The 10,334-nt window shown below is 35.9% G+C and overlaps 1 pseudogene; it reads right to left on the bottom strand.

The window, feature by feature from the left end:
* Positions 1-10,334, bottom strand: part of LOC147163309 (uncharacterized) — a 134,176-nt pseudogene that overhangs the window by 42,692 nt on the left and 81,150 nt on the right.

The raw sequence follows: 10,334 nt of genomic DNA, 5'->3' as shown, positions 1-10,334 counted from the left end.
CAACAACACAGAACATTTCCCACTGACTGGGCTAAGATAATGGGCCATTATCTCCTCTATTCAGTTGGGAAAGCGAGCTTATTTACCTCAATCAACTCGCGCGTGGCCGTGTGCGTGCATGCAGGTTTGAGCAGGAACCTGAATTCCCAGTTCAATTCATAATGATCAATAACTGATTGGCGCTACGGGGTCTTAACACACACTGCAGGTTAGCAAATAAATTGTGATGTCAGTGAAATCCTTGGTCCTCACATAGTGAAAGATCTGTCTTACAATGTAGTTAAAACTGTTTTAACCGAACTCTGAAAATATATTTGTTTACAAATAAGGACGCTATAAAATTTCAACTATCACTTGTTGTTTAAAAATATGGGACTACAGGAAATCCTTTCTGAATTTGTAATACAACAATGCGATGTATATGCAATATATTGTCGGTAGGATGTTGCCAAACAATACAATCATTTCCTCGAGATATCAGTTAGAGAAAAACTTTACTTGTTTATTGTTAATGTTATGGATATTTAAGTCGTAACATTTTGTAACAAAATAATCTGTCTTCAGCACTGATACATGTTGGATCTACTGTGATCCATCATTTACAAATGTCGGACCCCTTTCAATTAATTTCATACAATTTAAATGTTAATGGGACGTGATCACATAGTCCAGAGCCATTTAAAAAATAACATTAACCATTGCAAAGTTAAAGGAATAATTATTATTGATGTTCGATACCACTATTTTACGATACGATACTCAAGTCTTCAGTACACACCGATACAAGTGTCGATACCATTAGTACTTATTCTACAACAAATTTCCAGCAAAACAATGACAGATATATATATTTATTTTAAAGACCTATATATCCCAATTATAGCAAATTTTCTTAAAATTGCTTGAAATCATATTTTTTTCAATTTGCTCATAAAACTAATTTTGCGTAGAGCACACAATAAAATGTATTTCAAAAAATAGATAAATAAAATGAAACAAATAATCCAGTGGCCAGGAAAAACAATTCCCAATCAAAATATGTTGTTGTACAACTTTTTTAAGAATACAGTGAAGTGCAAATAATTCAATTCAACACAATAGTGTTGTTTCAAGTAATTGAATAATATGCTTTAATTTGGAAGGCTTCTCTGTGTTTCCGTTTCCTGTTTCAGTTTCTCCGTTTGTCATCAATCTCATAGCAGTGCAGTAGTCAATGACGATATACTATATAATATACAAAGATCTGTCTGCACTTCAGAGCAAATTAAATTATGTGCTCTCTTACCGGAGTCGCCTGTGGCGGTCAATAAATGCAAAATAAGCATTTCAGCCTTTAGTTTCTGACCGAAAAACGGCCACAAGAGCGAGGGCCATTACCAGTATCTATACCTTTCGCGAGTACAGATACCGTGAAATGTGTCCTGGTATCGGCCCGATACCGATACCAGGTATCGGTATCGGGCCGATACCAGGACACACCTTTCCTTATTGTGTAATACAGCATAGCTGTGATAAAATAGTGTTAGCAAAGTGCTAGTAAGTTTGCAGATATATACAGTTTGTAGATGCCTCCATTATTGCGGTTTTGAGCAAGTCAGGCTCAATTTGCAGACTGAAAGGCATGTGGATTCACCTCTAAAATGTGCCTAAAATGTGTTTCTCTTCAGATTTTAACTTCAGTAATCTTCCCTTGACTCAACTCTTTTACAATAGGGATTGAAATACCAAAATAGTAAATGTGAATTAATTTTATAAGGGCAGGGCAACTGTGGCCAAGCGGTTAAGATTGCTATCTGCCACTGAGGAGACCCTGGTTCAAGACCTACCCCCACACATTTCGCAGTATTGGTACTGATGATGGATATTGATACTGATATCAGCCCCCGCTCTTGTGGCTGTTTTGCAAAATGACCTCGAGGAGCAAATTGAAAAAAATATAATTGCCTTTAATTTCAAGCTATTATAAGGAAATTTGCTATAATTGGGATATATAGGCCTTTAAAAAAATATATGTCATAATTTTTTTATTTTATTTTATGTATCACAAGTACTAATGGTATTGGCACTTGGTATCGATATTCGTGAGTACTGAAGATTTGAGTATTGGCATCGGTCTAAAAAATGTGGTATCGAATAGTGTTGTTCCGATACCGGTATCAGGAGAGGCCCAGATACTGCATTAAAACAGTGGTATCGGCATTGGCAAGTACTAACAAGTAACCTGCCGATACTATTATTTCCGACGCTAATATAGGACTTTGGATGCTAGCATGCCTAGCTTGTGGAAGACACTCACAGGTGTGTTGTGTTCACTGCATGCTGAGCCAAGATATCCTATTAGCCCTTGAATGCTCTGAACCAATGGCAAGACAGCTTTTTCATTTTGAGAGAAAAAGAACAAACTAGGTGTCGGTACGGTATTGGCCAATACTGCAAAACTGGCTTTCAGAATCAGGGACCAAAACACAGTATCGGAATAACACTAGTATTGAAGATCCCTACACAGTACAACACAATTTAATATTAAATGTGATGTATTTCAAATTTAATATGTTAGATCCATTGAAACATTCACTCATTCATTTTCTATCATGCTTATCATCATTATATATATATATGAAATAACAGGTGTAGGTTTATGAATTCAATGCATTGTTCTTTTTTTTTTTAAATCAATTAAGTAGTCAAAACTTAATTAAAAATAGTTTTTGGTTAATTCACGTAGGTGCAAAAGTGAGTGAACCCTGAGCTGCATTGCTTAAAACAAGCTGTCAAGTAGGATCAGGTAGGACAAATTGGTAGTTAAACTAACCACTGAAAGGGACCAATGAAATGAGAGGTTTAGCAAAGAAATTGTGCATCACTGACTGAAACAGAGACAAAACCACATCACTTTAGTCTTACCCAGGTGAATCCATACAGGTCAGTCATTACCTCAGTATGTGGGTAATGACAGCACATCTGTCTGGGGAAAGCTATAAAGTCATCTAAAAAAATTTAAGCTTCATCGTTCCACTGTGAAGCAAATCATCTGCAACTAGAGAACACTGAAAATTTCTACAATCCTGCCTAGAAGTGGACGACCTTCTAAAATATCAGCAAGAACCACAAGAAAAATGATCATTCAGGTAAAAAGCCAACTCGAACATCACATAAAGGGATTTGCAGACCTCTTTTGCTGCATCTGAGACACGTGCATGCTTCAACCATCAGAAGAAAAGTCAATCGACAAGGCTTTCATGGAAGGCTTGCTAGGTAGAAGCCTCTGCTCACAAAAAAGATCAATGCTGCCGATCTCAACTTTGCCAGTGAGTACCTGGACAACAGAATCTTTTTGGAAGTCCCTTCTGTGGACAGATGAGTCCATAATTGAACTGTTTGGTCACAACTAAAACAGTCATGCTTGGTGAAAAGTCAACACTGCATACCAGCAAAAGAACATTTACCCAAGAGTGAAGCATGGGGTTGAGAATGTTAAATTCTGGGCTGGCTTTTCATCCTCAAGATTTGGACAACTCCACATAATCCAGGGAATCATGAATTTAGAGGAATATTGTGAAATCCTGGAACATAACCTGAAGCCATCCTTTGTGAAGTTACAGCCTGGTAGAAGAAGGATCTTTCAACATGACAATAATCCAAAGCATTCCAGCAGTACAACCAAGATTCATGTTCTGAATGTGCCCAGTCAAAATCGTGTTGTTTTCAAAATACTGTGGCGGGACCTGAAGCAGACAGATTATGCTAGACGCCTATCCAACCTCTCTCAACTGGCTGCATTTTCTAAGGAAGAGTGGCAAAAATTCCCCCAAAGTAGATTTGAAAGACTGATAAATCACTGAAGAAAGTGTTTGGACGAAGTTCTAAATGCAAAAGGAGGTGCAATGTCCAATTAAATGAGAGATTCCCATACTTTTGCACCCATGAAATCTGAGTTTTTCTTAAATCAACAACTTTTGTTCAAGAATGAATGACATTATTATCATTCATTTTGTTCAAGTCCATTATTGTCAATGTCAGCATTGTAGATTGGGTTGTCACTGACACTTTTGTAAACTACGAGTAATTTTTTTGCATAACTGAATGAATGGTGTTGTGGTGCACTCACACTGTAAGCAGAAGGTTCCAGGTTCGCGTCCCGCATTCATTTTGTTCAAGTCCATTATTGTCAATGTCAGCATTGTAGATTGGGGTATGACTAAATATTTAATAAGGTTATTTTAATATTTTATACAACATATCTGACCATGCCTGCAGGGTTCACTAACTTTTGAGCAGCTCTCTCTCTCTCTCTCTCTCTCTCTCTCTCTCTCTCTCTCTCTCTCTCTCTCTCTCTCTCTCTCTCTCGCTCTCTCTCTCTCTCTCTCTCTCTCTCGCTCTCTCGCTCACTCTCTAAAATATTGAAATAACCTTATTAAATGCTTAGTCATACCCAAATCTATAATGCTGACATTGAAAATATACTTGAATAAAAAGAATGAGTTTGTGAACCTCTTGAGCAATTTGGATTTTCCAATTGTTTCAACCTGATTTTGTTGTTTAACCTGAACCATTACATTTTATTTGAAATAACAGGTGTAGGTTTATCAATTCAATGCATTGTTTAAAAAACAAAACAAAAACAAAAAACAATTCTGTAGTTAAAACTAAATTAAAAAGAGTTTTTGGTCAATTCATGTAGGTGCAAAAGTAAGTGAACCCTGGGCTGCATTGCCAAAAACAAGCCGTCAAGTAGAATCTGGTGGGTCAAATTGGTAGCTAAATTAACCACTCAAATGGACCAATGAAATGAGAGGGATTCAAGGAAGAAATTATGCATTACTGATTGAAACAGAGATACAACCACGGCACTTTAGTCTTACCCATAGTGAACCCATACAGGTCAGTCATGCCAAGAGGAAAAACATTCTCAGAGGACCTGAGAAAGAGGGTAGTGACCGCTCATCAGTCTGAGGAAAGGTGTAAAGTCATCAAAAAAAAAAAAAAAGAGCTTCATCCTTCCACCGTGAGGCAGATAATCTACAAATGGAGAGCACTGAAAATTACAATTTAAAATATCAGCAAGAGCCACAAGAAAAATTATAATTTAGGTAAAAGCCAACCCGAACAGACAGTTATAGACATCTCTTGCTGCATCTGGGACACATGTGCATGCTTCAACAATCAGAAAAAAACTCAATCAACAAGGCTTTCATGGAAGGGGTGCTAGGAAGAAGCCTCTGCTCACAAAAAAAGAACAAAGCTACCCGTCTCAAGTTTGCCAGAGAGAGCCTGGACAAACCTGAAGCCTTTTGAATGAAAAAGCTGGTTGCATAGACACTTCTCCATTAAAAAAGCTGGATTTAACAACATAACCAATTTGCCGGTTTAATTTAAAATCACTGTCCAATTTTAAACTCAAGTTTGCTTCTATTTGCTTTAGGTAAGGCACCAGGGGGCCCAAGTAAACATAGTGGGATGTACAAGGGCCACTGCAACTGAAAACCACCAACAAAGCAATAAATCTGCTAAATTAGAGGTTTTGTACGACGGCGTATTAGGGCCACATATAAATATAAATATAAATAAATATATATATATATATATATATATATATATATATATATATATATATATATATATATATATATATATATATATATATATATATATAAATCTCAGACATTTATAAGAAATACACGTAGCACACTACTAGGATGTTTGTGCCAATACTTTTTGGTCAGGTTTCCAAATAAGGAAATAGTAATTGCTTTAGCAGAGATTAACCATATGATCTTAAGCATTCGCTCTTAGAACCGTTGAGTACGGCCAGCGACAAAGACGCCATGCTTTGCGAAGGTCCACACCTTGAGAACAAGCATTTAAATTAATTTGTTAAAATGTATATTAACTTGTACATTTATGTTTCCAGATATATTATTTACACAATTATACATTTTGGTGTGTGTTTTTTTTTTTGTCCAAGTAGCTAAATTGATGTGTCGAATCTGCTGCTCTATGTCTTGCATTTAATTAAAGTATGCTATCTTCTGATTGGTTAGGGTTAGTCAGATGATAAGGGATCAGGAAGTGTTGTCGCTCTAGCTGCCGTGTATGACGAGTAAAGTTTAAATTAAAGGGACTGCAACATGAAAAATCAACTTTTGGAGCTTTTAGCCATGTTAAAATGATAATTCCTCACCAAAAACACTTTATAAACTCGCAAATTTGCAAGTTTTTTTCTCGCTTAATTGAATGTTACTCCCCAGAAAAAAATATATGTACACCGTCGTAGTTTTAAAATACATTGACACTTAGAACAACCTGTTTTTTAATTATTTCTACAAAAAAGCATTTTACTGGAAAGAGCAAAGAGTAAAGGCTGGAAATTTGCATAACAGATACTTCCAAGAAGAGTGCACACCTATTATATTATATTATATTATATTATTCCAGGGTGAGAATACCTCCTTGGAAGAACGCACTCAACCCCCATTACACGTCTAACGCTTGCTCCCCCGCCTAACGCTTGCTCCACCGCCGCCCACCACAAAATACACACTCCCTTTGTCTAATCTACTTAAGATATTTTTGTTCTGTGTTAATGTGCTGTCATGCGGTTGAAATGGCCCAGCTGCTTTCTCTTAGTGTTCATCAATCATTCATTTTACTCAGCATCCATCAGGCAATCCTGGTAATTACTGATCACAGGTAATTGGGTGGGATCAACGAAACACACTCATACATATTGCCTGACACTTGACCATGAGTCATGGCATGAATCAGAAACTCATTTATACATTAGAGGGACTGAAGCATGCTATGTTTTCACAGATTTTCAAGAAATTCTATTGAGCTCTGGAATGTGCCAAGACCTTAATTGAATCCATCACAACAAACCTGAATGGCTTGTAGACAGTATAATTTACCCTCAATTTACGCAATTTAAGACTCTTTTAACATCAGACTAATGTTTTTCATGATGCTATAAATGTTTATGTATTTTATCATGTATCTTAGTCTTTAAAAGTTTGCAATACGCTCAACAATGATTTTCTATTTAAAAAAAATGATAAGGCTTTCATGTAGTCCCAAATCGTTAACACAAGATCAGTGAAGTTGTGCAAAAATAAGGTAATCTTGCTCTAAGTAACCAGTGAGGGTGTAATCACAGGCACAAATCCCTATTATTTTGTCAATAGTTTATGATTATTGTGTGCAAATTTAATCTCAGTAGAGAATGTGTCCATTTAACCAGGATTGGGAAAAACATTTTTAAGAATGTCCACGCCAAAACATCAGCAGCGCAGTTATAGAGTTAACATGGCAGCCAAAAATGCATATAAACTAGCGCACCAATAAAAGCAATGTTTCATAGATGAGAAAAACAAAACACTGAAAGCTGTTGCAGTTAACAACATAATTATTGGCTAGTATATATGAAAAATTACAACTGGTTTTCAAGGAACAATAACATGTACCAACAATACCTGGTTTTATACAAAACATATTGATTTGATCTCTGACTACTTTGTCGTTCATGTGGTGTTCATGATTTCGAGTTAAACTATGTTTATCTGAGTTGGTGCTTGGCTGACTGAAATAACTTCATTTTTTACTTATTACTTCTAAAATTAACCTTCAAATATAATTTACCCATTCAACGTAAGTCTGGAGTCTTTCCATTACGAAGTACATACATGGCCTGAGTAATTCGTGGCCTGCCTCATCTACCTTGAGAGAGTTGATGAATACCAAGTATGATGGCACACTACCAAGACCCAGGGCAGCAGAGGAAGTGGAGCATAGAGTAGCTTTGAAACAGAACCAGATTGTTGAGCACTGGGAGGTATTACCCAGCAAGCACCTGGCCTGTATAGGTTCCACCCTTCTGTGAAACTCAATCTAAAAACTTAACTCTGTTAAGCTACTAGATGGGGTATTCATCATAATCCAGTACAGGTGCAAAAATAGCATAACCAATCCACTACAAGAAAAAATACGCTTCTGTGTGTGTTTGCACAATAAGCAATAGTATTGCACCAATAGTGTATACTGTACTTATTTGTGGTTTACAGCCATAATTTACTCACAAAATACACAAAAAAGTCTTATCAGTTTCTAATAGTATTAGACTCATTTGTGTTTTTGCAGTAGTAATTTACTGACCAAATAAAAAAAAACAAAGAAAAAATCTGAGGAATGTAGAGCCATGCTTGACAATGCCAGGGATCTGTAAAACCCTAGAGGTCTTAGCAGACTGACATGCCACAATTAATGTGTCATGGGTTTGAATCCCACCTCTGACAGTACGTTGCAAATGCATCCATGGCTATTATGCTAAGCGATATACATGTTTACCAAGTGACTATTATATCAGGGAATGCATTATAATTTCACTGAAATGAAAGTGCATGTGTCCACATTCAGCATTGATTGCATTCAGTATAATGCTTCATTGTTCAATATAAATATGCCATGAGCCATGACTTTAAGTTACCTCACATGTAAAACACTTAGGCCTGGCATTGCGGATATGTACCAGTGTGTGGGTTCAAATGCCTGTTGCAAAATGTTTTTTTCCCAACTTCACTTTCAGAAATAGTCATTGTCCAATAATGTAACATCCAGTTTAATAAATGCCATTTTGTTTAGTTAAAATGTCAAAATAAGGATCTGGACATGTAGACAGCATTAGTAGACACCTGTTTATAGAGTTGATCAGTAAAAAAAAAAAAAAGTTGATTTAGTGTTGATTACCCCTTTAACATTCATTGTATTCAGTGTCGTTTAGCGTGAATATGTTTTTTCTATAGGTCTATTAATCCATATTTTCAGCTGTATTACACTTGATAATTCAATACAATTACATACAATGTCACAGATATGTCCATATCCACAATAGTACATTGGTTAAAACACATGACTGGCAGGTTAGGGGTTGATTCCTGCTTGGAACACATTTTTTTCCCCAGTTTCAATTTAATATAATAATCTAATAATCATTGTCTAATTATTTAATATTCATTGTCTTTTAAGCCTTCAACAAACATGCACTAAAATGTCAAAATAAGGACCGGGACATGTAGACAGCATTAGTGGACACCCTTTTATACAGTTGATTAGAAAGAGAAAAAAAGTTGATTTAGTGTTGAGTACCCCTTTAACATTCATTGTATTCAGAGTATTAACCCCTGTCAAAATCACTCACACACATTCAGTCAACATGCACTGCCATTTGCACATTAAATCTGTCCTGTATAATTCCAAGTTTCAACGTGGCCTTGGGTAGCTTCAGTCAGTAGAAGGCAGTATAGAACATTGTCAAGAATGTCTGTGTGTTTGCAATCTTCCGAATCAATTGAAAATTATTTGTTAATATAATTAATATCTAGGCACTGCTGTTTCTCATTGCATGTGAATGATGAGATGCTGAATGAAAAAAATATGAACACGTGGAGTGATTTTAAATATGTAATTATATTGAAAAATGTGGAATATATTGAATTATACTGAATGATACTTGATGACGTGGAATTAAATTGTTTAAAAATGTGCAATATGTTAGTGAAAACATTTAGATTTTTTTTTGTACGTGGGAATTTCTGGAACATTGAAAATCATTCCCAAATTGAATGACGCCTTCAAAATTTTGAATAACAATGATGTGAAACTGTTCTGTTGAATGTGTCATTGGGAATCAATGGGAAAGTCTTGGGTGAAAAATGTGGAATTGTGGGAAAACTATCATTTAAAAAAATAAATAATGCATCAGATTAATATCGCGTTTTTCTAGACACTCAAAGACGCTTTACAATGGAATGGATACATTATTCATGCAGTCACAGTTTTCACACTCTGATGGCGGTAAACTACTTTTGAGTAGCCACAGCTGCCCTGATGGAAGCGTGGCTACCAGGCGCCTACGGCCCCTCCGACCACCACAAAACATTCGCACCTTCCATAGACCAGCGTGAGTAGCACTGAAGGCAATTTGTGTGAAGTGTCTAGAATAAGAATAAGGAATAATTTGTGCGGCGTGGAATTTTTTTGTGGTACTTCTGGTGTTGAAAAATGTTCAATCTTTACAGTGAGAAAGTGTTTGGTATTTTGAAAATCATTCCCAAGGTAAATTGAATGAGCTAAACATTGCAAAACTCAATTGGCAACGATGTGAACCTGTTTTATAGATTGTTTCATTTAGAATGAATTTAGAATGAGTTTTTGTGGGTCACGGTAATTTTGGTATGTTGAAGATTGTTTTCAAGATAATTGAATGACCTAACATTAGAATTTAGATTGGACAACGATGTGTGTTTGTTTTGTTGTATGTGTTTTGGGAATGAATATGGTAG

This window comes from Leptonotus elevatus, chromosome 14 (genome assembly GCF_054856555.1).
Source record: "Leptonotus elevatus isolate MCC_2025b chromosome 14, RoL_Lele_1.0, whole genome shotgun sequence".
Lineage (NCBI taxonomy): Eukaryota > Metazoa > Chordata > Actinopteri > Syngnathiformes > Syngnathidae > Leptonotus > Leptonotus elevatus.
The sequence above is the reverse complement of the archived record's forward strand: the minus strand, read 5'-3'. Positions and strand labels throughout refer to the sequence as shown.